Source organism: Beta vulgaris, chromosome 4 (assembly GCF_026745355.1).
Source record: "Beta vulgaris subsp. vulgaris cultivar EL10 chromosome 4, EL10.2, whole genome shotgun sequence".
Classification (NCBI taxonomy): domain Eukaryota; kingdom Viridiplantae; phylum Streptophyta; class Magnoliopsida; order Caryophyllales; family Amaranthaceae; genus Beta; species Beta vulgaris.
Window position 1 is genome coordinate 23,583,127 of NC_079205.1, and position 6,184 is coordinate 23,589,310.

The following is a 6,184-nucleotide window of genomic DNA, read 5'->3' on the forward strand; positions in this document are numbered from 1 at the left end:
AACAAAGAAAGAGAACATAAAAGTTTGTTACAAACCGGTTCAATTAGATTGAACAACCACCACTTTCACTAACCAAATACCACCAATCTAAGATCAAGTTATAACAATAAGCTTCTAACTTGCATCTACTTTGAGTTTCATTCACTAAATCAACGTTTAAGTGAAAGAATTAAGCAAAGATTTGATAATGGTCGAAACTGACCGGAAAGACAATAAGCACACAGCTTAGTGTTTTGAGCATAAAACTCTCAATTTTCATTCAAATGACTTAATTCCAAAAGGATAGCAAATCTAACATATTTGTTTACATTGTGTCCAAATTTCGGCTGATTTGGACTTCCCTAGCTATGCCAACTAAGCTAATAAAAAGCATGAAACAACAATTACATTCTGCTCAGCACACCTTCTACAAACTAGCTTAGATTTCTATTGGAAGCTACAAAACAGTAAAACTACCAATAGGATACTAAAGTAAACATATTAAACTATTACTCCTCAAAAGCTTGTCCAATTTGCAGCTCAAATGATGATTGCCCAAAAGCTTCAAAGAGAAGGCAGGCTGGACGCTGGAGCTGGGCAGGAGGCATACCTTGCCTTGAAGTCTTCTTCTTTCATTGGATATGGCCTCCCTTGCCCATGTGATCTTCATGTGGGCTTATACTCTTCCCAAGGGCTTCAATTCAGTAGGAGGTGGCACCAAAAATGCAGCAAAACAACTCCTAAAGAAAGCTTAAAGAACCGAACTAAATAACCTTAAACTAGCTTAGCTCTTAAAGCATGATTAACATATCTTAAGTATGTAATTAGGCTACTAATCACTTACTAAACTTGATTAACAATACATAATGATGTTAAGGTGTCATTAAGTATTACTAATCTTGCTTAAGTAGAGATTAACATAGGATTAGCCTAATCAAGTTGCTTAAGTAAGGTTTTAGAATAAACCGAGCTAGTTAGGCTTAGAAATTGAACCTCTTCACCATGTTCTCCTTTTGATCATGTAGAAGAAGACCTTGATTGTTTAAGCTAGATGCTCCTGCATCATTCTCCTCAGGTTCGAAAAGGTCTTCTTGTAATTCAAAATCTTCTGCAAGATATGGAGCTAAATCACCAATATTAAATGTAGCAGAGATGTTTCCCCTTTCATCTGGCAATTCTATCTTGTATGCATTGTTGTTGATCTTCTCTAGCACTTTGAAAGGACCATCACTTCGTGGCATTAGCTTGTTCTTCTTCCTTAGATGTAACCACACTAAATGTTCCTGTTCACTTTGACTATACACAAGAATATCACCAAAATAAACAATAACAAAGATACCAATGAAGAGCCTGAGTACCTCGTGCATAAGTCTCATGAAAGTACTAGAGCATTTGTCAAACCACATGGAAGATCAATAGGAAAGACATCACCAAATCCTTCACTAAAGGCTTAACCATTTCGTGCACTCATCAAAATTCTCATCATTTTCATCCATAACCTTCCCCTTTTCTACAGCTTTGTCAAGTTGTGGTTTAGAAAGGATTAAGGTTTTTTTTGTTTTGTGTTTTAGGTGGGTTGTTTTTGGTTTAAGATGATTCGGCCATGGACTAGGACTAAGCACAATTTTCTTCTTATTATGCATGAAAGTGTATGTATTAGTCCTACCATTATGTAAGGCTTCTTTATCAGATTGCCAAGGTCTACCTAAGAGTACATGACATGCATCCATAGGTAATACATCACATAAAACTTCATCTTTATAAGAATCACCAAAAGAAAAGCTAATTAAAGCTTGTTTTGTTACCTCCACACAATTGCCATCATTAAGCCAATGAAGCTTATATGGTTTTGGATGTGAGAAAGTAGCATGATTGAGCTTGTCCACCATAGAAGATGAGGCACATTAGTGCAGCTCCCTCCATCAATGATCATCGAACATATCTTCCCTCCAATCAAGCATTTGGTTTGAAAGATTTGATCCCTTTGAGAAGGAACCAATTCAGCTTCTTTGGCATGAAGAACTCTTCTTAAAACAAGGCTTAAATGATCACCTTGAGTCACCTCTCCAACCTCCAAACTCTTCACTTTCGGCCTCCTCTTCTAAGCTCCTCTTTGGTTCCTTCATGTTCAAGTGATTCTTCAATGTTTTTAATGTCAATTAAAGTCATTACTCTTTTATTAGGACATTGAGCTTGATAATGACCATAACCATGACACTTAAAGCACTTACATCAGATTTTTTTGAGGTTTCATCCACTACTTTCTTCCCTTTATCAACTACTTTCAACCATCATTTTAGGGGTGTAAGGAGATGTGTATGGTGTGTTAACATTAGAAACTCCCTGAGATAGGTAGTTCCCTTCACAAAAGGTTTCTTCTTCTTCTCCTTAATGTGTTTTTCAACTTTAAGAGCTAACTTAAAGAGTTCATCTAAGGTAGAATAAGGATGTAACTCCACCTTCCTCCTAATGTCTTTTTCTAACCCTCCTAGAAATCTAGACATTGTTTGCTCTTCTCTTTCTTGTACATCTAATTTCATTAACAACTTTTCAAACTCATGGATGTAATGTTCTACCCCCTTATGGTCTTGAGAAATTTCGGCCAATTGTTATACAAATCAAGGGTGTAAGTAGATGGTAAAAACTTCTCCCTCATTTTCTTTTTTAGCTTACTCCAACTCTTGATTTTAGGCTTTTGTTTTCTAGTTCTAGCTAATCAACATTTCCCACCAAAGGGATGCATACCCCTTTAGTTAGCTACAGCAACTTTGAAAGATTTACATCATCATACTCCTTAAGTTCAAAGATTCGATCACACCTTGAAACCCACTCCAAATAAGCATCTGGATTAAGGTTTCCATCAAACTCAGGAACTTCTAACTTAATGTCTCTAAAATCATCTTTCTTTTGTGGTTTTCTCCTAGTTCTTGAAGATTCAGAAAGAACCTCCTCACTACTATCATAAGCTACACCTTCATCCTCCACATTTTCTCTCCTTAAAGGTCCTCTAAACCCTCTCTAACAACAGTCATCAAATTAGCCATTTGTTCACTCAAGTGGTATTTGATTCTCCACTCCTACCAACCTTGCTTCACTCAAGTTCATCCCTTCTAAACTGATTTTCTTCACCTCCACTCATGATTGATTCAACCTCAATGAAAGTTAGGCTAGAAAGAAGAAAAGAAGTGTGTTTGGTTAGAATTGGTTCGGTTTTGGGGGGGATTGTGTTTGGGTTTTGTTTGTGTGTTTAATGTGTTTAAGGGATGAATTAGAATGCTCTTAATCAACCTACAGCTCTGATACCAAATGATACATATTGATTAAGCATTCAAGAGCATTCAAAGAAGAAACAAGAACAAAAGAAAGAGAACATAAAAGTTTGTTACAAACCGGTTCAATTAGATTGAACAACCACCACTTTCACTAACCAAATACCACCAATCTAAGATCAAGTTATAACAATAAGCTTCTAACTTGCATCTACTTTGAGTTTCATTCACTAAATCAACGTTTAAGTGAAAGAATTAAGCAAAGATTTGATAATGGTCGAAACTGACCGGAAAGACAATAAGCACACAGCTTAGTGTTTTGAGCATAAAACTCTCAATTTTCATTCAAATGACTTAATTCCAAAAGGATAGCAAAGCTAACATATTTGTTTACATTGTGTCCAAATTTCGGCTGATTTGGACTTCCCTAGCTATGCCAACTAAGCTAATAAAAAACATGAAACAACAATTACATTCTGCTCAGCACACCTTCTACAAACTAGCTTAGATTTCTATTGGAAGCTACAAAACAGTAAAACTACCAATAGGATACTAAAGTAAACATATTAAACTATTACTCCTCAAAAGCTTGTCCAATTTGCAGCTCAAATGATGATTGCCCAAAAGCTTCAAAGAGAAGGCAGGCTGGACGCTGGAGCTGGGCAGGAGGATACCTTGCCTTGAAGTCTTCTTCTTTCATTGGAGATGGCCTCCCTTGCCCATGTGATCTTCATGTGGGCTTATACTCTTCCCAAGGGCTTCAATTCAGTAGGAGGTGGCACCAAAAATGCAGCAAAACAACTCCTAAAGAAAGCTTAAAGAACCGAACTAAATAACCTTAAACTAGCTTAGCTCTTAAAGCATGATTAACATAACTTAAGCATGTACTTAGGCCACTAATCACTTACTAAACTTGATTAACAATACATAATGATGTTTAAGGTGTCATTAAGTATTACTAATCTTGCTTAAGTAGAGATTAACATAGGATTAGCCTAATCAAGTTGCTTAAGTAAGGTTTTAGAATAAACCGAGCTAGTTAGGCTTAGAAATTGAACCTCCTTCACCATGTTCTCCTTTTGATCATGTAGAAGAAGACCTTGATTGTTTAAGCTAGATGCTCCTGCATCATCACCGAGGATATTCATACCCCATCAGAAGGTGGCATATAATGCCAGACATCATAACAGAAGGCAAAGCCACCAAGGATATTCATCCCCCATCAGAAGGTGGCATATAATGCCAGACATCATAACATAAGACAAAGCCACCGAGGATATTCATCCTCCATCAGAAGGTGGCATATAATGTCAGACATCATAACAGAAGGCAAAGCCACCGAGGATATTCATCCCCCATCAGAAGGTGGCATATAATGCCAGACATCATAACAGAAGGCAAAGCCACCGAGGATATTCATGCATCCCCCATCAGAAGGTGGCATATAATGCTAGACATCATAACAGAAGGCAAAGCCACCGAGGATATTTATCCCCCATCAGAAGGTGGCATATAATGCTATAATGCGGGTGCCACCGAGGACGTTGTCCCCCATCAGAAGGTGGTGTTGCCGCCGGATAACATAATGACACGTGCACGGCCCAGAGAACATAGTACTGCCATTCACCATCTTTCACTTTCATTTATCATGTTTCGATTCTTTTGATTGATTTTCAGAAATCATATTAAAGTCATTTCATAACGTCATCAAATCATTTGCATAGCCAAACATTTCATATCCCGCACACCATATAAAATATAGCATAAACATTATATAAAATCACCATAAAACGTAGTTGGAAGGGGAGTGCGGGTGTTAGCAGTAGACGTTACCTGGAATCCTGCTTAACAACTTGATCGTAGGGGAAGGCTTGTAATATCTCTCCCTTTTCAATCTAATAATCAATTCAGGAATTAATAAAAGACTTATTAATATTTTATTCGGAATTATGAGTTTACTGATCCATTTCCATCATGTGTCCATTTTAGGAGGTGTGTAGGAGTTTTATATATTATCGTCTTTGGTGGTTGATAATAAGTCGTAGGCGCCCTTTCCACTTCACAACTTAGCGTCTAAGTCGTAATTGATTATTTATGGACGACGTCTTACCATTACCATTTCGTATTTTATAATTTCAAAACGTTTTAGTTTTGTTAACCTTTAATTCAATACTTCATTCTATTAGTCATAGGGTCCCTTTACACATATTATTCGTCATTTCATAAATTATAACAGTGGTCATTAATCTTATGGTTCATGAATCGAGATTAATAATTTGTAATCATGAACTTCGTAATATAACACTTTAATTCTTGAAATTTGAACTCTATACATAAGTGTCTGCTACGTTATTATATATATAAATTTAACAAGTAAACTATACTTATTTACTATTACTCTTTAATTGATATATTATAATTATATTAAGGTTATCAAATACTACATCGTCATTTTATCATTTATTAGTCATAATCTAGTCTCATAATAATCAAATTGTAAGGGTTATATATATAAATATATATATAATTATCAAATCACAAGTATTATATAATATGTAGTGAGTCGTCTTTTATTATATTTTAGTTACTAGTAAAAGAAATCATCAAAGATTAATCCAAGTAACTATTAAGCCATCTTACTTAATCAATTTTATTTACTGATTTTTAAAATCAGCCCAAATATCATAACTCTAAGCCCACAATAAAAACAATCTACCATGGTATATACTTGGGCTTAAGTACATAAAATAGAAGGAAGCAAAGGTAATTCCATTACCTCTGCTTATTCGAGTAACCAGAGACAGAGCAAAGAAGGAAGGCTGGCAATGGGTTGGGCTCCGACAGCAGCGGCGGAAGGCGCGGAACTCCGGCGACGCTGGGCTTGGGTTCGTCGGAGCACGAGGAGAGAGAGAGAAAAAAACACAGAGAGAGAGAGA